The sequence below is a fragment of the Balaenoptera ricei genome, chromosome 6 (genome assembly GCF_028023285.1).
Source record: "Balaenoptera ricei isolate mBalRic1 chromosome 6, mBalRic1.hap2, whole genome shotgun sequence".
NCBI classification, from domain to species: Eukaryota; Metazoa; Chordata; class Mammalia; order Artiodactyla; family Balaenopteridae; genus Balaenoptera; species Balaenoptera ricei.
This window is the reverse complement of record NC_082644.1, coordinates 104,080,113-104,106,122: the sequence shown is the minus strand read 5'-3', so window position 1 is coordinate 104,106,122 and position 26,010 is coordinate 104,080,113. Positions and strand designations below refer to the sequence as shown.

Below are 26,010 nucleotides of genomic sequence, written 5' to 3'. Positions count from 1 at the left end.
TGGGTCTTCGTTGTTGTGTGTGGGCTTTCCCTAGTTGAGGTGAGTGGGGACTACTCTTCGTTGTGGGGCGTGGGCTTCTCATTGCTGTGGCTTCTCTTGTTGCGGAGCACAGGCTCTAGGTGCGCGTGCTTCAGTAGTTGTGGTGCACGGGCTCAGGAGTTGTGGCTCACGGGCTCTAGAGCGCAGGCTCAGTAGTTGTGGCGCACAGGCTTAGTTGCTCCGCGGCATGTGGGATCTTCCCGGACCAGGGCTCGAACCCATGTCCCCTGCCTTGGCAGGCGGATTCTTAACCACTGCACCACCAGGGAAGCCCGGAAGTTGACTTTCAAGTTGAGATCTGGAAGACACATTTTAGCTGAACCTAAGTCATAATTTATGAGAAGAAAGATGGTGCAAAGGCTCAAGGTGCTGGGACCTCTTTCAAGGGTTTGAGTATCTCAGAGAAGCTGCACGCACGGTCGTGGGTCTATGTGTGGGAAGGCACAGGACAGCACTGCTGGGGCAGGAACAGGTGTGTCAAGAGGTGACCCTGCAGAGACGGACAGAGGCTAGGTTTGTAAAAATATGGAAAGAGAATCTAAGAATGTGGACGTCTTAGAAGAGATGAAAACCATGAGAATGTTCTCAGCAGGAGTGAAATGTCTTTAGATTTGTCTGCTGTACATAGAAAGGATTGGAGCAGTTGGGAGCAGAGAGACAAGAGGCTACTGTCATAAGCCAAGTGGGAAATGTTGACGACCTAAGTTAAGGCAGTTTCTGTGCCAGAAGGTTCATGTTCCAAATTGGACAACTGGAGATTGTTCAGAATATTCTGAAGGCTTAAGTAGAGATTCTGATGCCAGAATTAATGGTGTGTCTTCCATAATTATGTACCTTTTGTGGGTACAACTACAATTTTCTCAAATACAGTAAGTACAATAAAAATTCCTTACACTTACATAAATATTATAAATGACAATGTGTTCCCACTTAAACCCGGATAAGTCTGCTATCCAGTAGGTATCCAACACATGCAGGCTTTCGCTAGATTCCCCAAATAGTTCTTTGAGGTAAGCAGGAGAGCTGTAATCAGCATCTTTCTTTTACAGATGGGAAAACTGAGGCTTGGAGAAGTTAATGAGCACTTGACGGTCCAAGAAAATTCCAGAGCTAGGAATGAAACTAAATTTCATGTGGTCTTAGCTACGTATTTTATGTACCTCCATGCTGGAGCCCAAGGTCACAATTCTTGGCACCTACGGGCAGGACTCTGAGTTTGTGAGTGTCCTAATAACAATTGATCTTAAAATGTATTGTCTAGACACGTTTTTAAAGGAGGATTTGAACGCAAGGTACACAAATGCAGCTGAGAGGCAGAGGGAAGGCAAGGGAGCTTGAAACACCTTAAGGAGGCAAAAAGCCTAAGACAGTCTCTCCTCCAAAGCTGAATCTTAACCTGGCTCTTTGTGTGCTGAATCCATATTTGTGCATGTTTATCCCCACTGACAACAAGTAAGGGTCTGGTCACTGCCCCCATGCCTGGCTCGCTTCCCCTGGCCTCTGCAGACACCAAGCCCCACGCAGGCCATCAGACCATCCTCATGACTGGCACTTGCTGAGCCGGTGGAGGCAGCCAACAAAAATTCCTCAGGAGTCTGGACCACCAGCTTCTATATCCTGGGAGAACTCCCCTCCAAACAGCGACGGGAAAGACAGAGATGCTGAAATCTATCTTTCTACCTCCTGAAAAGCCACATCCTGCCAGGATCTTCTTGGCTCTGGATATAGGCTTTTTCTCTCAGTCTCCCTTTCTGGACCAGGAAGAGATGAAGTCAGCCTCCTGGCTCCCTCAGCTCATTCCTGACCACTCAGCTCAGCCCACACTCTCCCCACTAAGCAAGCTTGACGACTAGCCGCGAGGAAGAGGAGAAGTTGGGAGAGGTAGACCAGAAGGCGCAGAAGGCACATGGTGAGGCCCTGCCCTGGCCCCCTGTGGTTGACAACATTACCGTGCATCTGCCTTGTTCTTCTCAACGGAGGATCATACAACCTTACACTGTTAATTCTGGCAGAGACACGTGACTTGCTTTTGCATGAGCAGAAGTGACATGTGTCATTTCTGAGAAGAAGCTTCTAAGAGCCAATGGGGGGTTGCCCCGTTCTCTGTTCCTGCTGTTAATGCTCCAGATAGAGGCTGCTCACTTGGTTTGGGTCCCGGGCTGCAGCTGAGGTGGATCAAAAACCACAGTTGAGAATGGCGGCCATCTAGCATAATGGAGAAATAAACTCTGTGGTTGCACGCTGAGATTTACGGGGTCATCTGTTACCTGAGCATAACCTAAACTATCCTATCTCTGACTCCCTTTTTGCCTTTCTTCTCCAACTCACTAACATGGGCCAGGTGCTTCCTCTCCGGGTTCCCTGAAACAGCCCCCTATATGTTCCTATATCCTCACATGTGCGTATCTGTCCACCGGTCCCCAGGTTCTAAGTCTTGATCTGTACCTATAGAATTCCTAACATATGGACCCCACTTAATAAATGCTTATTGAAATAAACTGAATTTATTTATCCCTGCAATTGATGTTTTGGTTAACCCTTCTTTGGGTACAACACTGTGCTGTACACTTGGGAAAAATCATGTAAATACCAATGTTGCCTTCATAAAGCTCCCAGGAGAGCAGGGATGGTGCGGCAAATATTGTCAGTTAGCTAAACTAACATGCATTCCTGGTGGCATTCTCCCTTACTCATCTCCTCTGTAGTAGCTGGAAAAGCTACCAAGAATGGTCATGTAACTTGGTTCTAGGCAATGAAGTATAAGAGGAAATATTCTGGGTAGTCTAGGAAAACTTTTGCTTTTCTGATAAAAGGATTGAGTGTAGATAATGCCACCCATCTCTCTTCTTGCTGATCTGAAGGTGAATGAGACGCCTGGAGCTGTGACTGCCAACATGGTTATGGGAAAACAAACAAACAAACAAACAAAATTTAAAAAGTAGACACCAGCCTTGACATTGTTAAGGTCGGACTTCCTGATAGGCGAAAAAATAAATAAATTCCGAGTTGTTTTTCCCATTGTTAGGTTTTCTGTCACTAGCAACCAAATACACCCTAACTGATACAGGAAATGGGTTGTTTATTTTTGGAACACCTACCTTTGCCATTTGCCTTCATTGTTTAACTCCTACTGACCTTTCAAGACTCGGCTTGGTCATATAGTCCTTCTAAAGTCTAGTTTGTAGAGCAAAGCACAAACCCTAATCTATTCTGCCTGGATCAGTCAAACAAGCTCATTTCTAAGTGGATACATTTGCCACATGAATTTTCTATGAAGGAGAGCTAGTTGTATTATACCTACACTTCTTCCTAATGATAATTCTGCTCAGATCTTTGATACCTGCTAGGTGTCCCCAACTAATCCTTTCTCTCTGGATTGCACATTTTAGCTGGATATATTCAGACCTAAAGATGTCCGTGAGGATGGGTCTTAGTTGTGGTACACTACTGGTGAATTCTTGAATATTTCCCCAAGAATCATCTAATTCCAGTTCTTCTTGGCATGGGACTTGGACTAAATGTGCCCCCTGTTTGACTTCTGCAAAGGCTGTCAATTACACTGCTCTCTAGCCCAGCAAACCCTCCCCCGACTGGGTCATCCCAGAAAACCATCACATCTCATGGTGTGAAATTGTCTTGGAAACTCAAGCCCTAGGCTCAAACCCCTACCAAAGCAGAACAAAGAAAAGAGTGACACCTCAAAAAGGGGGGTTGGAGTGTAAAGACATCTTCCAGATCCTTGTGCACGGAGATCATGGTATAATCAGGGCTAAAGCACAACCTGTGGACTTGGATAACCAGGGCTCAAATGTTGGGTCCACCACTTAATAGCTGTGTGACCTTGAAAAAGTATAATAACCTCACTGTAGCTTAGTTTCTCGTCTAAAAAGTGGGCATTATAACACCACCTACCTCACAGATTGCAGTGAGGGTCAATTAAACTAACACATAGAAAATGTTTAGCACGTTGTCTGGCACATAGTAATTGCTCAGTAAATTTTAGCTGGCACACTATCAAGCTACAAAGGTAGAGGTAAACTAAATTGGTTGGTCTCCAGCACCAAAGCCAGGAGCTTCTGTGAACCTTTTGAACATGAAAATTGCATGAGAGTAGACAACCAAGGAAAGGAATCAGAGAAGTGAAAAGTATAATATCAATAAAAATTAGACTGGCCAAAACACAATTCTGAAAGCCAGATTTGTTAACTCATAGGAAATGTCTCTGGCAGGGGACCGAGTAACCCAGTTTGGAGAAATAATTAGACTGCAGACTGGACACGACAATGACTAAAAGGAAAAGAGTGTGGCAGAGTGTCGTAGCTGAGAGCACTTCCTCACCGCACTGCAGTTTTCCCGGGAATGAGCTCAGTTTAGGATTAAGAATTTGGTCCCCTCCATGGAGATGCTGAACAGCTGCAATTCATTTTCAATTCCTGTCAAGACACTTGGATGCAAGAAGCTGGGGCAGGAATGCAAGGACGTGACATCCAGAGAGGCTACGTTCACCAGGGGACCATGGAAATGAGGTAGATACAGACGCATCCATGATTCCCATGCTGAAATGTAAATTAGGAAATCTTCAACGTGGTGAGATGAACTTCTCCAGATATGAATTTCTTCTGTTTCAACTTGGAACTGGTTAAGGTGCCTCGTGGTTGTGTTGGCTTCGATGTGTGGGTCTGAGCCCTGGGCTGGGAGCCTGCCACCTCCAGCTAACTTACTAAGTGACCTTGGGTAAATGCCTTTCCCTCTCTGGGCTTCATTTACTTTAAGTGTAAAGTGAGTGAGCTGGACCACTCCAAATCTCCTTCAGCTTTAGATGGACATGACATGTGGCCATAAAGAAACATAAATAACTGACTCTTGTTGTGGTTTCAAGGGGTCCAATAAATGACACCCCATTCCTCTCCCCAAATTCAGAACCAACTGCACAATTGAATTAGAGTCATATTTAAACAAGGGAATCCAAAAGTCAGATTCATCAGATAAAAGTTTGGTCTGAGGACATAGTTTAGGTCTGTGAAATCATGGGCTTCCTAACGCTGCACCTGAAAGTCACATATGGGCGCTCCCAGTCAAGGGCAGCTCTGCATGACTACGTATCCTCCCCAGCCCCATGTGGCCAATTTTTTTTCATCACATGGCAGAAAGCAGACCAGAACATTGCCCCCCTGCAGGCAGAGAGATCCAAAAAGGGAAAGGAGAAATCAGCTAACCAGTGGCTCTCAAACTTAAGTGGGCATCACAACCACCTAGTGGGCTTAACACACAGAAGGGTGGGCCCATCCCAGGAGTTTCTGATTCAGTAGCCTGGGCTGTGGCCTGAGAATCTGCACGTCTAACATCTTCCCTAATGATATCGATGTCGCTGGTCCTGGGACCTCATTGAGAACCACTAACCTAAGCTAAGTATCCTCAACAAATTCTCTCAAACTCAGCAAGCTGATCAAGTCACTGTTCCCCTGCTGGCGGGCCGCAGGGAGCGGGGAGGACATCCAGAGGCACCAGGGACCCCATGCAGACAGCTCTCCACATGGAGGGAGGGATGAGTGCCCCCAACACCAACTATTACATCTTTAGCGATTCTTATTCACGGAGTGCTTATTGATTTACTGACAAAAAGAAAGAAAAGCAATGCTACTATAATTGGGCTTTATTACATTAACTATAAGAATTGATCATTCGTAAGAATACCAGTATAATGCTTAAGAATAGTTACATTACTCTTCTGATTAAAAATAGTTTCAGGGGCTTCCCTGGTGGCGCAGTGGTTGAGAGTCTGCCTGCCAATGCAGGGGACACAGGTTCGAGCCCTGGTCTGGGAAGATCCCCCATGCCGCGGAGCGACTGGGCCCGTGAGCCACAATTACTGAGCCTGCACGTCTGGAGCCTGTGCTCCGCAACGGGAGAGGCCGCGATGGTGGGAGCCCCGCGCATCACGATGAAGAGTGGTCCCCACTTGCCGCAACTGGAGAGAGCCCTCGTACAGAAACGAAGACTCAACACAGTCATGAATAAATAAATAAATTAATTTAAAAAAAAGAACGTGAATTTCTTTAAAAAAAATAAAAATAAAAATAAAGTTTCATAATTTTCAGTGTGTTGGCCTAAAATGAAACAGTATAACAGATGGAGCAGGAGGAGAATTCTTATAATTCTTTTCTTTGAAATTATACGCAATGTTGAATTAGATATTGCCCTAGACTTTACACTTGTGCTACTGATATAAACAGTTGGCAATCTTCATTAAGGAAACATCGAGGAGCTTAGTATCTCCTGCTACACTGCGTGCTGGCAAAAGTCGATGTACTAGGAGTTCCAAGATCAGGATTATGGTGAACCTTGGCTGTTTTTTCAGTTGGGTGACCTTCAGTGTGTCACATCCCCTTTCTGACCCTCTTTCCTCATCTGTGAAAGACAATGAAAAGGTTTGTACCCTCTTACCTTTCTCTGTTCAGCTTTGAGTACTTTCTATTTTTGCATGATACAAGTTCATCTGGTGCTTGTTGATTGAGAGCCCTTAAAATCAAGTAACTCATCTCATTCAGTAAAGCAGAAAAAAATCATGGATACTTAGAGAAGTAGAAGGCTGGTGAAATGCTGGCTGTCAACTTGGCCTTCTTTTCAGCCTGAATTGATTTGATTAAAGGAGAAGATAAGAGTCACTCTCACCTCCAGGTCTAGAGAAGAGCTCTTTATGCTAAACAGGCAGCTGGAAGGAGTTTAAACATTCCTCCAGCTTTAGAATTTCTCCCAAGGTTGAAAAAGCTAAATCAAATCAAAATGTGTCATCATCAAACATTCGAGAGGAATAATTTTCATCATGCAATTACTAGGAGAGCGTGGTCTCTGCCTTCTTAGGAAATATCTGCTAGGAGGATTTGGATACAGGTAAAGAGGAACAAGTAGATGGGTCTACTTTTATCTGATGAAGCTGACATCTGGATTCTCTTGTTTAAATATGGCTCTAATTTCAGTTATACTGTTGGTCCTGAATTTGGGGAGAAGGAAGGGGTTTCATTTATTGGGCCCCCCTTAAAACCACAATAGTTATTTATGTTTCTTTATGGCCACATATCATGCCCATCTAAAGCTGAAGGAGATTTGGAGGGGTCCAACTCACTCACTCTACACTTAAGGCAACTGAAGCCCAGAGAGGGGAACGCATTTACTCAGCTTCACTCAGCAAGCTAACTGAAGGTGGAAGGCTCTTAGCCCTGGAATAGAAATATGAAGGTACATCAGGGGTTACTTTAAAACCCATTCATCAGCTGAGAATGTGGGTTGGCTGAGATTTAGCATTCCAAGCCCACAGATGGGAGCCAGCTATTAAGTCTGGGCAGGGCACAGAGGGTTGGAAGCTATTAGAGCTGAAACCCAGGCATGGTTGAGAGTTAGAGAAAGAAGATGGCGAAGACACAACCCACGGGAAGCCAAAGATTTAAGAGACAGAGAAGGAACAGTCAGAGTTGCCCAAGCAAAAGAGTGGTGCAAACAGATGTCGAAAGAGATGTGAGCCTCAGCAAGGACCAATTAACACTATCCATGTCGGTGATGAGTTCTAGTAAAATAAGAACTAGAAAGGTGGCCACTGGGTTTAGTAATATGAAGACTGGCTTGACCTCAGTGGGAACAGACTCAGGGAAGTGGGGGCACAGGGAAAAGCCTGAACAAAATGAACTGGCAAATGACTCTGAGAAGAGGGGAGGTAGTGAATACAGACTCTGTAAGGACACGTTTAACAGACCCGGACATACAGGATATGACCAGAAACATGGGAAAAGAGAAGAAAGTGATGAAGGTAAAACAGAGGAATGTATATTCCAGGATGAGAAGAAAATGCCACGCAGGGCGCAGCAGAAGGATGAGAAGCTAAGGTTTCTGCGGAACTCTTTTAGGTAAATTGATGCTTATGTATTATTCAAAGACACGTATCCATGAATTAAATTACAAGCCTGAAGAGACAACAAAGAGGAAGGTCTCTTCTCCTCTGGACAGATTCTTTGCATCTTTGGCACATCTTCTATTCAGTCTAAATATTTATGGAGAGAGCTTTACTTGGAATTGCACCATATCCTTCAAGGGATGTTAGCAACATGACAAAGAGCCAGAGAGAGATGATGAATGCAAGATGCATGGTGAGGTGGGTGGGAGTGCCCGAGGCAGTGGTTCTGACTGCTACATTTTCCAGAGAGATGTTTTGATGGAATTTGGCCTTATGGGCAGGAATGCATTAATCATAATCTGTAGGAACATCTCAAGATGGGCAATCAGAATGATTCACTTGCTGTTAGCTCTTATCTTTCTTTGTGTTGATAGTGTGATATTGTCAGTGACGCCTCCCAGGAAGGAAAAGATGGAAAAGCCCTTCTCCGTCTGACTGCCATCCACTTATCTATGACCTACACAGCCCATGACCTGGTCCTTGCCTGCACCTTTATCCCCATCACTTCCAGCAGTAACCCTCACCAATGCCACTCCACTCACACTCGCTTTCACTGTTATTCAAATACACCCAACTGGGCCTGCCTCAAGACATCGGTCCTGTTTTTGCCTCTGTCTGGAAAGCACTTATCGAACATATTTTCAAGGTTCTTCTCCATTTCTTCTCTGATCAAAAGACATCCCCCTGAAAAGGCCTTCCCGAGCCACTCTTTTTAAAATAAATCCCAAACCCATATCATTTTCTAGACCTTTGCCTTGTTATATTCTCCCACATTACTTCTACTTTGAATACTTATTTATGTGTTCCATCTCTTCCACTAGACAGAGGAATATTTTGCCTTTCTTAGTGCTGTATCCCCTAATATCTGGAAGAGTGCCTGGCACAGAAGAAGTGCCCAATAATTATTTGGTGTATGGGTGAAATCGTGAATCAGTTTAATTCATTAATTCTCCAGTAAGGCCCTTCTGGGAGCAGGGTCGGGTAGGTGCCCTTCATCTCTGCTTCTACACCTTCCAGATGTCTGTCTAATATGATTATATAATGTATTAGAATAAGAAGTTCTCGTGTCTGGCTCTCCCAGATGTTGGTAAGTTCCCGAAGTTCCTGAGGCATGGCTGATTTATCTTTGTCTCTGGTGTCTCACACAACATCGTTGTTCACTGGACTGAAGGCGAAAGGTTTTACACACTAAATACCAATAACCAAGCAGTGGGACAAAAGGTGGACTCTTGGGATTTAGCAATGACTCGTCTAGAAGAAGGAGAGATGGTGTTGCCATAAATTACATTTAGATCAATCAACAAAATATATTAAGTAACCATTCAGAGTGACGCACCTGGTCAGCAGGCATTTTTTAAAACTTTTAATTTTATATTGGAGCATAGCCGATCAACAATGTTGTGATAGTTTCGGGTGCACAGCAAAGGGACTCAGCCATACATATACATGTATCCATTCTCCCCCCAAACTCCCCTCCCATCCAGGCTTCCACATAATATTGAGCAGAGTTCCCTGTGTAGGTTATCCATTTTAAATATAGCAGTGTATACATGTGGATCCCAAACTCCCCGACTATTCCTTCCCCCTATCGTTCCCCCCTGATAACAATAAGCTCATTCTCTAAGTCTGTGAGTCTGTTTCTGTTTTGAAAATAAGTTCATTTGTATCATTTCTTTTTAGATGCCCCATATAAGGGATAACATACGATATTTCTCTTTCTCTGTCTGACTTACATCACTCAGTATGAGAATCTCTAGGGCAGGCAGCATTTTGAACTGAGGAGCAGCCAACCTCTATTCCAGCCATGGCCTTTATGTGAGTCTGAACAAGGTCCTTCCCGCTCTGGGCCATTCCCATCTGTACAGTGAGAAGATTAGGCCACGGGATGGCTAAAGGTGCCCATGGTATTCCAGGATTCGACACACCCAGGATAGTGAATACTGCAAATGGAGTAAGAAAAATATGTAGAATGCATACCCTGCTCTCAAAAAAGGCAACCACGCAGGATTTAGAGTCAAACCCAACTGGGTTTGAACCCAGACGCTGGAACTTACAAACTCCGTGAATTTAGGAAAAATGCATTCATCGGTCTAAGCATCCATAAAACGGAAATAGTAATTCCTAGCTCAATAAACAGTACCTTGCTTTGCCCTTCTTCATATATCCCATGACTAGCCTTTTAAGTAGAGCTGACTTAAGAACCAGATGATTCTTTTATAAACACCACCCGGCAGTTTGGATATCTCAAGCGCTGTTGCAGCTTCAGCCGACCCCGACACGGGAGGAGATGGCCTCTCTCACAAGGCTAAGGTTTTCCAGGACTCCCCTTTGAGGCCTCTGGGCAGACTCCATTTGTATTACCCAGGAAGGTTCTGGAGCCGATTCTTTTGCTAGAATTCCATGGTAAACATTCTTACACGTGACTTACTGCCTGTCATATCTCTGCAGCTCCCTTTCCAGAAGGGATTCCTACCGAATGAGGTCAGTCACTCACTTTCCGTAACTCCCATTTTTTTTTCACCCCTTTTGGTCTTGGCATTAAGATGCTGAGCAACTGTCTCTGGCTACATCAAGGGGCTGCTTCCAACAGCTGTGGGAGCAAAATGTTCCAGCAGCCTAAGACAGAGCCAAGGAGATCCAGGGAGGTAAAGCCCAGACTCCAAATCCATTTGGGGAAATTCCAAGTTAGTAGATCTAGTAGTCTTGAAGTACAGTTAATGAGAAGTTCTTATATATGCTTCTAGAGGATTTGGAAATGGATAAAATGTGAAAGTACTTGTCCTCTCATAGACATCTTCATCCATCAATGGCCCCCTGATGCCACGAATGATGTTTCTTCTCACTATGCTTCCAAAATGTTGGGGACCCTTAAAAAAACAGAGTTAAGCACACTGTAGAGTGCATGTAACTCCTTACTTGACAGACTGGCAGCAGCTCCCTCCCCACAGGCATGGGGGCCTTCAGGTGACCATCCCCACTGCTCTCTTCAAGAGGACCATGAACGTCTCAGGGGACCTCAGGCATATACTCACCCTCATGATCTCATATTGCTGAATTAAGAATAAGTTTGATAAATCACTTTATCTTTCATCTCATAGAGCTAATGCTTGATGCATGATGAATGCAGAGGTAAGAGCTGAATAGATTAAAATAAAGACTCTTGGCCCACCTGACTTGGGAAACGGCTCCTATTTCTCTCTCTAGTAGATCCTAATTCGTCTGTGGCTTCTTATTAAAATAACACTTCAGAAACAGCAATAGAAGAACTCAATTTGATTCAGACCATGAATCTTCCATCAGTCACTCACCAGGCCTTCGCGGAACCCCTGGAGAAGCAAGGCTCGGAAGCCATGTTACCTGAATTTCAGTCCCAGCCTCCTGAGCAAGTTTTCTAATATCTCTGAGCCTCAGTTTTCTAAATCATAAAATGGCAATAATAAGAGAACCTATCTCCTAGGCTTGTTGGGAGGATTAAGGGTCAACACGTGTAAAGTAGTGTTCAACATTGAGTAGGATCTCAATAGGTGTCAGCCGTTATTGCTGGGAGTAGCAATAGTAGCATAGAGATAGCAGTTGGACAGCAGTACTGATAGTACTAGTAGTTAGAACTGTACGGTAATAGAGGAACATAATAGCACTAGTAGTATAGTAGTCATAGTAGCATGACAGTAATATTAGTAGTAGTCACGTTGTAGTAATGGTGCAGTAGTATATTAATAGCAATAGTTAACAGTATAGTGGTGATAGTAGTAGAATGGTAGGTATAGTTATATAGTATTAATGGTAGTAGTAGTATCATACAAGTAAAACACTAGAAATAGTGTTATAGTAGTACTAGTAGAAGTAATAGTATTGAAGGAAAGCAGTAATAGTAGTAGTATTTGCTAGGCACCAGACATGGGCCCTTGCACTCAAGGAGCTCCTACTCCCCCAGATTCCTTGACTGTCCAAGATGAAAGTGGGCTTTGGGGGTCATCTAGTGCCCAGCCCACATTATAGAGGTGAGAACACTAAGGTCAGGAAAAGTGAAGTGACCCACATGAGATCACTTGGAGTTAATGTCAGAGTTTGGGCTCAAATTCTAGTCCCCTCACTCTCCCCCCAGTACTCTTTCCAATGGACCATAGGGCCACTTGTAGGTCATTTACAATCTCCTCTTACCAACTACCCACTCACACCCACCCAAATCCACTTTCCTCCAACCCATGAGAAAGCTGAAGTCCCCCAAACAAGTCATGCTCTCCGCTACCTTTGTGCTTTTACACGTGCTGTTCCCTCTACCTTAGAGACACTACCTCTCTGCTCATCTCAGTAACTCCTATTCATCTTTGGCACCTATCTTCTCTTTAAAATGTTTCCTAAGAGCTCCTTCCATCCTGGTTCCCAGGCTGCATTAGAGCAGCCTTTTTTTTTCTTCTATAATTCCTTACAACAAGGTCTATCCTAGCATTTATTATACAGAGTTTGAATCCATTTTTTAGATACCAGCATTATTATAAGTAGTTTACAAATATTACTTCTTTTAATTTTCATAAGAACTCCTATGAAGTTCTTTAAATGTATTTGTCTTATCTGTTTTCCAGTCCACTTGCTCGTTCCATAAATAATTATGGAGCGCCCACTATGTCCATGCGTTAGGCCATAACGCATGCTATTGTTCATAGTATCTGTGAACAAGATATCATTGCTTCTGTTCTCAAGGAGCTAACAGTCTAATGGGAGAGGCAGGCAAGGAAGCAGCTAATTACAATACAATATACTAAGTCTTATAATAGGGGGGGCCCTGAGAGCATATGGAAGGGGAGCAGACCCAAGTTGGGAGGGGGTGTAGGAGAAGGCTTCCTGGGAGATGTGACATCTAGGTTTGGACTTGAAGAATGGGTTATTTGGATGGAGAAAAGTTGTAAAACTGTTCTAGGGTGGAAAGAGGTGCATGATGGAAAGACAGAAGGGAACATAGGTAGGAAAAGTTGGGGAGTGGGACGGGGAGTAGTACCAGGAGAGAAGGGCCGCCAAAGATGAACTGGACAGGTGGGGCGGTCAGCAGGGCAGGGCCAGTGTCAGAGCCCAGGAGCTCCTGAGGAAGCGATGCTAGCTCATTTACTACCAAGTTCGTCATACCCAGCACAACATCTAACACAGAGTAAGTACTTAATAAGTATTTGTCAAATGATTGCTTGAATGAACAAGCTATGGATAAAAAACAGAATGCTCTTAGGAATTTGGAGAAACTCCTTTTGTTCCTTTTTTTAAGGATTTCTACTATTTGAGACAGACAATTTCATCCCCAGATACTCTGAATACAGCCTGTTTGGTCACACTGTGTCCAAAGCACAATTCATAACACTTTTTCTAGAGTTCCCCAAAGATTTCCAGTTTCATGGAGCCAGACTGGGGACATGTGTTTGGTGTTTTATAGATGGAAGAACAAAAGGGCAGATTCCAGAGAAGCATCAAGCTGAGCCCAAGTGATAAGAGAAATGACTAGAGAAGAAACAATAGTAAAAGAAACTTTTTGAAAATACAAGTACGTAAATCATCCTATAGCTATGCTGTCCTGATTAGAAACCCAAAATAGAAAAGAATTATTTTCTTCTGTGCTAATATTTCATCATAACTGGTAGTTCAACACCCCCGGGAGCCTGGAGTTTGTAGTTCTTTGAGCTGGCAGCTGGAAGGACTGACCTCAGAGCACTACCTTGTAGCCAGATCTCGGGAAAAAACACAGCATTGAGTGTGGGCTTCCGGAATCCTACGGAAACCTCTTGTTCCAGCACAGGGTTTCAAGAAGGAGACAAGGCTCCCTTAGGGGGTTGGCTGACAGAAGAAAGAAACTATTAAAGCATAAAGTCATACCAAGCATGGTGCCAGACCCCAAGTAGCCCTGGGGGTCACTGGCTAAGGACCAGGAAGTCAGGGGTCTGCCAATCAGTCATTTACACAGCACCCTCTGTGCCTGTGACTGTACTTAGTCAGCTGAGACCGCAGTCCCTGTTCAACACTCAATGGCATGGTGGGTAGAAAGACAAGAGGCCCTACAGACATGATGATGTACCTCAAATGCTGGTCCTACAATTACGCATTGCTTACCCAAGGTAAATCTTCCAATCTTGTCTGGAAATTAAAAAAAAAAGAAAGAAAGGATGGAAGGAAGGAAGAAAGGGAGGGAGGGAGGGAGGGAAGCAGGAAGAGAGGGAAGGAGGAAGGAAAGTGAGGGAGGGAGGGAGGAAGGAGAAAGAGAAAGGAAAGAAAGAAGAAAGAAAAAGAAAGAAAGAAAGAAAAAAGAAAGAAAGAAAGAGAGAAAGAAAGAAAGAAAGAAAAAGAAAGAAAGAAAGAAAGAAAGAAAAAAGAAAGAAAGAAAAAGAAAGGAAGGAAGGAAGGAAGAAGGGAGGGAGGGAGGGAGGGAGGGAGAGAGGGAAGAAGGAAGAAAAAGAAAGGAAAGAAAGAAGGAAGAAAGGAAGGAAGGTAGAAGGGAAGGAAGAAAGGGAGAAAGAGAGAAAACAGAAAAATGCTGTTGTAAGAACTAAATGAAATCACCTATTTAAGGCACAATTCCTCGCACGCAACACGACTTTATTAAATATTAGTGCCCTTCCTTATATTTGCTCACTGTCAACATAAGGGCTTTTTAAAATCCCCTTGTTACTCAGTTCGGAGGTTCCAAAATTTGTACAAATGCACATAAATTAGCTCTACTCTTGTCCCAAATGAATAAGGATCTAATAAACAGAGCATTCAGGGACTTGCCCATGTTGGGAGGGCAAGGAGGAACATATGCTCCTGGTGGACGCACACGCTCACCTGGAAGGGTCTTAATGGCTGCACCTCGCATTGCGTGCAAAACCATTAATATTTTTCAGTTTAAACTTTGAAAAATCAGAATCAGGTCTAGAAGATAGGACTGGGGTCAGTCATGCCTAAATGAAAATCTCAGTTACCATTGTGTGGTTCTGAAAGTGTTATTTAATCTCTGAAACCCCATTTCCTTTGTCATAAATGAAGATAATATCTATACCTCATAAGGTTTAAATATTAGAACGTATCATATATATGAAATTGTCTAATACAGGAGGTGCTCAACAACTTCCTTCATTCATTCACTCATTCATGTGACAAATATGCATCAAGCACCCCCAACGTGCCCGGAGGTACCCTAGGGATCTGTGATGCAGTGGTGAGCTAAATAATACCTCTGCCCTCATGAAGACTTTACTCCAGTAGAGAAGACGGGCAATAAAAAGATAAGCAAATAGATTTCTCTCAGCCATAAAGTGTGCTATGAAGGAAAGGAGGTAGAGCAATAGGATGAACAGTGGTAAGAGTGATGGTGCTAGAAATAAGCACAAGATTTTTTTCCCCTTTGCTCACACAGTTCTTCTCCTTTTGAATTCCAAACTCTCCCACCCTCCAATCCTGGCCTCCAGGAAGCATGAATAAGAGGTTATAGTCTGTTGAACTGAGTCATCTGACATCTTTTAAATAAAGTAGTAGACACCAATAGAAGAGGGCATGGTCAACAGGATGGACAGTTTGGGTGTCTCTTTGGAGACCCTTGGAGACTCACAGCTATGCGGTCTCCAGGCTTGTCATAGCTGACTTGACAGAGGCAACTCTGGGGGAATGAGACATCCCTCCAAAGGAGGCTGTCCTCAATAATGCCATCTTTGTTGCCACAGAACATCGGTGACCTTGTTCTGAGCTGGGTCCAAGTCTGGAAAGAAGGGAACGGCCAGCTGTGAAAAGATCAATTTGTTTCCAATCCACTTTTTCTTACCGTCAGAGAGGCTGGCTCCCCACATTGACTGGGTCTGTCAGGGACAGATGCCAAGTAGGGCACAGACTGAAGAAACACCCCGTGTTCCCACTGAAGCAGGAGCATTCAGCCTTCTGAGCAGAGTCTGTGGCATTACCCACCACCCAGTTGTATTGGCTTGGGGAGACAAGGATTGGAGTAGTCAAGAGAGATGCCTCATTTCTAATTCAAAACTGTAACTATTCAAATCCTCCCCTTCTTCACGTTTGAAAATACCCAGTGTTAGCTGGAGGTGGGAGAGCCAGTGCTCCCGTATACCATGATTAGGAGTAACCTCTAAATTGAGGTAACCTCTTTAGAGACCCATTTGGCAGTATTTATGGAAACTGCAAGTTTGTTATAGCGGTCCATTTCCAGGAATTCATCCTTTAGATAAAGTCTCAGAAGTGCACCAAGATGAATGCAGGAGGATGTTTATTGCAGCACTGTTTGAACTAATAAACATCTGGAATCAACTGAATATTATGTTGTAGTTAAAAAGAACGGGGTACGTGTAGATTTGTGTGGAGAGAGGTCCAAAAGAAAAAGGAGTAAAGCAAAATGTAATTTTCTATGTATGTACAGTAAAATCCATTTGTTATCTATAAAGTTAACCCCTCTATCAATGTATACATCCTGCTGTACTTCTGCTTATACTTCTGTCTAGTCCCACCCCACTCCCAAGATGTGATGATCTCACATGGCAAAAGGACTCATGCCATAGGTGGACGGAAGAATAAGAGGTCTTGCAAACCTCTATTAATTTTACTCTGTAGGTCTGTTTTCCTGGGCCAGGGTGAAGTAGACTCAATAGCCAGATAGGTGGTAATTTGGGTTTATGATTTTTTCTGAGCTCTGTCTGAATGGGCAACTAAAATCATACTGTCAGTATTTTCAGGTTTTCAGTCTCTTCATAATGGATGACCCATTTCCTTCTTTCAACAAACAGCACAGAGAACAAATGTAAAGGAACCTAAAAACTCCCTAAACGAAAACAACAGTTCATATTGGCACAACCAGAATTTGCTCCCTTTTAGCTCTAAAACATCCAAAAGTTTTTCTAGTTGCAAATGTTACCGAGTTTATGGTGAGCACCAAATATTGAAGAAAAAATAAGTAATTCTGCCCATCCTACCCCTGGTGAGCTGTGGAATTTTGATCAAGCTTCAGCTGGGCTTCAGCTTCTCCCCGGGCTTCAGCTGTCCCTGTGGTACCTATGACAGGGACTATGTATACTCAGATCAACTCAAGGACGGCAAATACAGAGCACCAGTATCACTTCTCTCCTTGCCTCCTCCAACAGGCATGATTAATCACTCACACCATTCTTTCCTACAGATCCTCTGAATCCTTCTTGATACAGAAGGGCTATATAAGCAGTTACTCACAATTAATCCAAGTTGATACAAAAGATAAGGCTTAATCACCTTCTCCAGACTACATGGTCTCTGAAGTTTATTCCAGATTTGACATTCTGTTTCCATAATTCAAGGATTCATTTGAATCCTAGCTCATTCATGAAGTCAAGCTAGATTGCTAAAACACAAGTTAGTTTTTCCCACTTCTGAGTTATAGAATCTGGTTCATATAATTCAATATGGACTTGACTTCTGGCTGCTCTGCATTCCTGCCTTATTGTTGATACCTGTACAACTATGCTGCCTCTCTGGGGAGACTGAATATAATTACTATAATTAGAGAAAAGATATCTCATATAGCAATTTTCAAACTGCTATGCACTGTACAGCCAGAGGTACCCAAGGATTTTGCAAGGGCTCCAGTTGGCAGATAGCTTTAGGGAAATTTTCAGATTCTCAGCTTCCATTTTCACTATTTCTCAAGAATCTGAGGATTAGGAGGCTCCTTTTATAAATGCCTTTCTCCCACTTTACAAAAGGAAGCCAGGAGTCTCACTCATCCTGAGTTGCCTTAGGGTATAAGAATCTCCAGGGCACCAAATAAAGGTACAATTCACAATTCTGTTTTAACTGTTGAGAAAGAGAGTGACTAATGATCCAGTAATAAATCATTTTGCAAATCAGATGACTTCCAGTGTTTTGGTTACAACAAAACTGGAGGGGAATCTAATTAAAGCATCAGTTGAGAAATCATTTAAAAATGCTTTTTTGATGATTATCCCTACGTAATTTTGGCATACAACCTGGTAGGTGGTTATAACTCTGCTCTAACAAAAATCCTCCTTTCTCATTTATTTATTTCTGTGAATAGGTTTCTCAGTGATTACAACCAAAAAATGAAAACAAGGAGTAGAATTTATATAATACCATCTCATGTTAGCAATAATAAATATTTCTTAACAGATATATGATCTAATTGAAACAAATTCATCTCATTCAGAGAAACATTTCCAATAAAGCTTTGTGTTTCATGTCATAAGTATTTATCAAAATTTCAATAAATATATAGCGAATTGATCCGTTGAGTACTTCTAACAATTGTTATGACAATTCGATCCAGAGGAAATCATTTTGTGCTAGAACCTTATACTTACAGAACATTAAAGAAATTTTAATATCAATTTATATACATGTTTTGTTTCAGAGGAATATAATAACATGATCACTGAAAGACTTTCAAGTACAAAACACATACTAGATTAGGATAAACTCCTGTGGAGGAAACGTAATGGAAATACACATTTAAGGAGAAAAAGGAACTACATAAATTTTCAATTGTTAAGGAAGATCTTATTCATATATTTTTAATGGGTAGATGATAGTATCAAATCACCATGCAATTTAGATTTCATTAAATCTATTTAAAACAGTGATACGACAGTTTTATTTTTAAATGACTGTATTTTTAATATACTTGAAGTTATATCGTTTGCAACTATTTAAATGTACAATAAAAACATTTGTCGACTTTAAAAGGTACATAGTTTTCCAAGATTATCTTAGAGGGTACAAAAGCAAACTCTTAAAGACTACTGTATTTTACCACAGTGAATTCTCTTCAATAATTATAATAGGGCAGGTCAAATCATCAAAATGACTTGCTAATGAACTAGTCTGTGTAAAGAAGGTGAGGATGACACGTTTTCTAAGTATAAATGTTACCTGTCAAGCAGGGCTGAGATTGGACTAGATCTGAGCCTATTTTTCCATCCCAGTCCACTGTTTCCACCCATGGACCCATGCTACCCTTTGTTAACTGGGTGCCCTCACTTGCATTAGGAAAATGAAAGATTTTTAAGTCCTGGGTCTTTGTTGAGAGGTTAAAAAAAATCTCTTTAGTTACAGTAAATAATGTTGGTATCTTGGAATCAACACCTCATCTGGGGAACACAGGTAAAGCAGTAAATATTTGTATCATATCTTAGGATGTCCTTTCCTTCTGAGGTCAGTTTCAGATGCTCTTCTTCCTGGGCAGATTGCTGAGTTGGGGTGAAGGCAAGGTAAGATAGTGGGAGGAGGGGAAAAAAGCATCCTGTCTACCTATCGTTGCTTCCGTTTTTAAGCGGGGTTTATTTATCCATTGACTCACGTTCAGTAAGCCTAACCCCGACACCCACTCTGTACCAAGTTCTAGGTTAGGATCTGGGGCTTCAAGGCCAAGAAGACATAGGTTCTTCCCTTGAAGAGTTTACAGTTTACTAAGCGGAAGACAAACTCATGAACAAACTATTAAGAAACTCTGTAGTACGCATTGTATTGGAAGAATTGTCAAAATGCTAGGGATCAGAGAAGATGGGGTGATCAATTCAACAAGAGGAGGTGATATCTGAGCAGGGTCTTAATTAAAAAGTAAGAAGTAAGGGCAGTCCCAGCTGAAGGCACAGCACACACTTTGACACAGAAGCATATACGGTCATGTCATTTGAAGAGTGGAAAGTACATCGTGGCTAAAGTAGAGGGTAGAATCAGCATCCAGGGGGCAGGAGTAGGAGGTGAAGTGCAAGAAACAAGTTGAGGATAGGTCATGGCGGGCGTTGAAAGCCCTGCTGAGGCATTTGGAGTTTGAACTTGAACTTTTGAACAAGGGGAAGGAGCATGACTAGCTCAGAATTGGTGGGTGATATATAATTCTGGGTGGCCCTGGGTTAGAACATGTGAAAAACACCTAGCCCGGCACTGCATACAAACAGATTCTCCAAAAAAACCCTTAGTTGATCCCTCAACTCCTTTCCCTTTCTCAAAGAAAGCAGAGCTCTGAATCCATGAAATACAGTGCATCCAGTATAAAATAAAATAAAAATCCATGTTTTATACTGAGAAGAAGCGGAAATGAGCCAAGAATAAGGTCAGAACGATTCCTTTGTTTTATCGATATTTATCAGGTACCTACTCCTTTACATGTGGTTCTACACATTTTTTTCTCTACTACAAATCTGCCAAGTAGGAACTATGATCCCCACATTACAAATGTGGACACGGGGTTACAGATGGGTTAAGTAACTTGCCCGAGGTCACATAGCTATTCACAGGCCCAAGCAATCTGGCTTACATGCCCTTAACCACTGTACTGTCTCTCTGAGACTATCAGGATGACTGTTCTGCACTGTGAGAAGGAAAACACAGCAAACCAGTGGGGAGAGTGGGTGTCTCTAGGGATACATCTGGCCTATCCTTGGCTCCACGTCAAGTGAAGGGGTCCTACGTACACGTGCACACAGGCCTCGTCTGGAGAGGAATGGAGCGTGGGCACTGTGTCCTGCTGAGGCCAAGCTCACCAAGCAGCCCTTGTGCCACCCACTGCCTCTATTCCTGACCTGGAACTACCAGGTCCACCCAGAGGCCATCCTCACTCCTTCCCTGATCCCATTTCAGTGGATGGCATCACCACCCATGGGGCCCCCAATCCAGGACGCTGCTTCTCTCTACTTCATGCCCCACATCTGCTCAATCACCAAGCCCTGGCAAGCTTGGCTTTAACATCAATAAAATCCTCCCAGTTCCCTCCATCCCCACAGCTCCCACCCTGGTCCACACAACCATCACCTCCTGCTTACATGATTATGACGGCACTTCACTGGTCTCCCTGACTCTGATTTGCCTGCTTCATGCTGCAGCCAGGATGATATTTGTAAAGCCTGACTCTACCCTTGTCCCTGTCTTGTGGACACTCTGGAATGGTCTCTCATCATCCACCTAGAGGAGAAGAGTTCAAAATCCTTCACATGGCTCTCAAGGGCCCTGCATGAGAACCTGCCAACTGGCCTCTCTCACCAGCCCTCCCCCCAGCACTCCCTCTCTCCCCCACCTTCACTCCTCAAAGATTCCTAGAACACGTATGCTGTTTCTCAGCTCCACACCTGGTAGGGCAGATCCCTCTGCCTGTCTCTGCCTCCCTCTCTTCTTCCCCTCTCCTCCGTAACTCTAAATCATATTCAAGATTCTGTTCAGATGTAACTCTCTCTAGCAAGGTTTCCCCCGCTTGCATCTGGATCCTCTACTTGTCCTCTCATGGCCCCTGTACATGGGATTCCAACTGTTACTTATTTATCTCCTCTTCTGGGCTATATGCCTCTTAAGGCCAAGCCCCCTCATTCATCTGAATTCTTCCCTGCCTAGAACAATGCTAAACACACAGCAAGTGATCAGCAAATATGCATTAAGTAAATGGATAAATATCTTCATCGTCAAGTTCACCTCATAATGGATGCTACATGTTCTCACAGTAGATGCTATATGTTTGCATTGTTAGACATTTATTAACTCATTAGGGCCACCCCAGCTTCCCTCTCGCAGGGATGGTAAAGATGGCTTCATCACCTCTATGGGACCACGTTCCCTTCGCAGGGGAACCCCTCATCCAACTAATTGAAAACAGGGGCTGAAAAACTCCCCCTCTGCAGTTTTAAAGGTCTGAATAGGCCTTCTGACCATGGATGAGAACATGATGGATTTTTCACATCCACTTTTCCAAAAACAGAAAGGAATCTACTCCAAGCTCTGAAAAAGAAGAGCTCTTGTAACATTTCTTTTTGGGGGGGAAGTTTTCCCATGAAGTGGGCCCCAGACTACCGCGTGGAAATCATGTCCTCACTCTCCCCTCCTTTTCCCTAACACACACACACACACACACACACACACACACACACACACTTAGAAGCAGATGTTTGAGGATTTTCCAAAATCAGGGACAGGTTTTGTTTCATGAGCTGTTTCATTGAGGGAAAGACACATTGAGCTTGCTAAAGGTCGAGAAAGGAGATGATCAGGGGCAGAGCGTAAGATAGTTCAGATGTCCAAGCCCCACCCACGTTTTGACACAGAGCTGTTGGGAGAAGTTTTGCAAATCTGATTCTAAAATCTATCATGACGTCACTGAACATTCTTTCTATCATGATGAAACACAGAACAATACATGTCCTATGGGAAATGCCCTGGCAGAAGCCCAAGGTATTGAATGCTCTGACTCCTTGGTTACACCACTGTTGAGCTTTCCTTGTACCTTTCTCTAAATATAAAATGAGCCTGGATGGACCTTGTAATACTTGGGTAGGAAAAAGAATTCCAAGGGTTTCAGTAAAACATATTTTGTTCCCACCATTTTGAGGGCCTGTTATACCCAGGCTGTGGTGCCCGCAGAGCTAGACGAAGACATACATTTTTAAGCCTTTGAGGAGCTTAACATCTAGGAACTTCCATTTACTCATTTTTAATATGGATCTGGTAACATCTACCCACAGTCAATTTGAGAAGTATTCCATGAAACAGAATGTGTAAAACAATTATCCCAGTGCCTGACACATGTGGGCTCGTAATAAATGTTACCTTATTTTGTAATCTCATGAGAGAGACACATCTGGAAGCAATTACTTAAGATCCAGGCAAGGTGGGTCATCACGGAATAGAGATACAAGTAAAACAGAGAGATTCTGAGCCGAATTTTGAGGAATAGTTTACAGAGCAGGTGGCATTTGGCTTGAGCATAAGAAGATGAAATGGCATTTTAGATAAGATGAGAGAGCCGTTTTCCCAGAAGTCTGTGTAACTGAAGCCCATCACTTGAGTGTGGAAAGAAACATTTCCTGGCTCAGCTAGTTACTATTGTGTCATTTATTAACATTATCAAATCTTTTCCATGTGGCTCTGCTTCCTATCCAAAAATAGATTACAAGCGAGAAACTGATTCTAGTTCCCAGAGCATCGTCATAATCTGTCTCTCCCGTGAATGCTGATGGCTAGACGGTGTTAAGTCTCTGTAGGGGAAGGTACTCTACAGTGATTCAATCGCCTTCTCTTAAAAGTGGGAACAGCTGTCGGTTCTCCGGGGATGGAGGGAGGAAGGACATCATTTATCGGAGAGCCCGTGGGAAAACAGAGAGTCCTCCGCACGTGGGTAGAGATCAGTGCTCTCTCTGGCTCACATCGTTGCTATGAGGGTAGCAGACTGGGTAGCAGAGACTGTATGTGGACTGCAGCCAGGAGGGCACGTGATTAGGGGGTCCCTAGCCTAGTGACACACACACGGGGGTGCTGGCAGGTGCTCAAATCACCGTGGATAAGCAGCATGTTCTCATCCAGGCCAGGCACGGGCCGTTCCGTGATGTGCCGTGAAACTCCCTATTCCCAGGCGGACACGGTCGTTTTTGGAAGGTCAGAAAATCTGAATAAATGCACACTCCATAGGCGAGCACACAGTACTCCCTGTGATCCAGTCAGCCCTATCTCCCCCTCGCAGATCCCGTGCCCATCCCTCCTGAGCTACTCGCCGCAACTGAATGCTCTTTCATGCCTCCTGGCCTTTGCACACGCTGTGTCTTCTACCAGAACATTCTGCCCCAGCTGCTTTGCACTGAGGACGTTTCAAAATTCAGCGTAGAGATAAATCAGCTAATCCTCCCTCCAGCCTAGGTGAGATGACCCTCATCCCGCAGGCACCTACCTCAGTCATAGGCTTCATGTCACTGGATGGTAACAGTCCTGTTTCTCCTCTTCTTTTTTCACACTTGTCTGTAAGCTCCTCAAGAGCAGAGACTGGAAGTTTAGGTCCCAGCTGCACACACTGTACCTCGTACACTCAAATGGATGTCTGTGGAATAAACAAATCAACGAAGCAATTACAATATGGGCAGATTCACATGGAACAGAGATAAAAGGGCCCCATGGATCCTTCTTCCCAAAGAGTTCTATTTTCACCCAAATTCGTTGACCTAGTCCAGTGTCAGGAAGGAAGAAAATTTCCTCTACCCTTCTAGGTTCTTCTGGCTGGTCTAAGAATGAAATTGACATAAGACAGATTAACAGGAGAAAAACAAACAAAAGTTTAACATGTATACATGGGAGAGACCCAAGAAAACTGAGCAACTCGCCAAAATAGCTGACACCCTCACCTTAAATACCATCTTCAGCTAAATACAAAAGATGACGTTGGGGGTAGTGGTTTGGGACAGCAAAGGGGAGGAAGGCAGTTCACAGCGATGGAAAAACAAATGCCTGGTAAATGAATGTTTGCTGAGCCATGCAGAGACAATGGGACACGGAGCGGACCCTGATTTCTAGGCCTCCACCACGGTTAGCCTGTGTTCTTCGCAGATATCTCTGGTGATAGCCCTATTCTGGGAACAGGCCTTCTATGTAAATTCTTTTAGGCAGTTAGGGGGAAGGTCAGAGTTTCCCCCTGAGTCCTCTGGGCCTTGATTTTTTTCAGCTCGAAATAATCCACATGTCAAAGACACATTTCAGAATGGCACGTTTTGCTCCCTTACACCAGCCCCCAGGGGAGTTTTTCCCACCACCTTGTCCCTAGCCCATCACTGTCACCAGGACGGAAGATTATATGTAAAAAGAATTAGTCATCCATTGAAAAGTGAGATCTGAGGTGCACAGCCAAATCTGTTACCTAAATTTGGGATTACCCCAAATCCCTGACCATCCCCCAAATGCCTGATCAAATGAAACTCATTTCCTCACTTTCCTAAGACAACTACCCTGGCAGTCCAGTGGTCAGGGCTCTGCACTTCCACTGCAGGGGGCATGGGTTCGATCCCTGGTCAGGGAACTAAAATCCTGCATGCCACGTAGCATGGCCAAAAAAAACAAAACAAAACAACAACAACAACAAAAAAAAAAAACCATGAAAACCTAAGATAACCAGATAAACTATATTTCCCAGCTTTCTTTGTGGTTAAATTTGGCCGTGTGATTGGATTCTGACCAACGGAATGTCACTACTGTGTCTGGTCCATAATCCCACCTGTGAAATCTCCTTGCTCTTTCTGCTTCTGCTGGCTTACTGCAGGAAAGCACAGTCTCTGTGGAAGCCAAGCGGGTAGACCCATAAGATAGGAAGATTCTAGTAATGCTGCTTCAAAGAAAGCCAACCCCCTGTAGGGCTTTATATGAGCAAGATATAAACTTCCATCTTGTTAAGCCACTGAAAACACTTTTTCTGTGACAGCAAGTGTTCTTACCCCAATCAATATACTCTCTAACTGTACACATGTCACCCTTGAGCCCACGACACTATGAATCGGATACCCACACAAGCAAGGATTCTGAGAGGATGGGCCCCAGTGATGGCAGGTAACATCCAGAGCTTGAGACAGAAGGTGAGAGCAACACAGCCTGGGGACAAGTGCAGGCCCAGGTGAGAGATGGGAGGCCCTAGGAACTAACTTTGCCTGTTTGCTAAAGAGCAATGCCAAGAGGGGTCCTAGATCCTTCCACCACTCCACCGTGGCAGGGAGGTCTTGGGTTAGCTGTGCTCTCCGCCAAAGATTAGCTCTCTTCTCACTAGTGAGAGGCATCTAGCTAAATGGTTAAGACCCAGGTCTCGAAGGAAGTGAGGTTGGAATCTGGGCTTTGCCCCTTAGTAGCTCTTGCCCTTTGGATGAACCAGCTTTGCTCACCCTCTATTATATCAGCTCTCAGGTGGGGATGCTAATCCACACACACATCACTGTCTTAGAATGACAGGAGATGATACTTGTTAAACACATAACACAATTCGTGGAATATTATAAACGCTCAATTTTTAGTACCCATTCTTACTCTTTCATATGAAATACAAAACCTTCAAGATTTCTATCATTTATATACTTCTTTTAAAAAAGTTACTGAGTACTTACCACCTGTCATGACAAACACAAAAAAATACACAGACAGAAATATCCAGTCCCTCAAAAGAGGATACCGATATCTTTTGGCTTTTTCTATTGCTCAGCTTTCTTCCTTTTAACAGACAGAATTGCAAATGAACTCCTCTCTCCTCGCCTGTCTTGCAATAAGTTTGGGTCTTGGAAGGTGAAAGGCCAGCCCACAGA

General features: G+C 43.5%; 1 long non-coding RNA gene across 1 annotated transcript in view; it reads right to left on the bottom strand.

Annotated features, from left to right (window-relative positions):
- Positions 1-285: 285 nt before the first annotated feature.
- The window catches only part of LOC132367947 (uncharacterized), a 35,935-nt gene continuing 10,210 nt past the window's right edge, over positions 286-26,010 (bottom strand). The window contains exons 2-3 of the long non-coding RNA XR_009503882.1: positions 23,631-23,777; positions 286-337 (exon numbers count right to left, since the gene is read on the bottom strand). This is a non-coding gene — a long non-coding RNA (uncharacterized LOC132367947). The remainder of the gene's footprint in view (positions 338-23,630; positions 23,778-26,010) is intronic.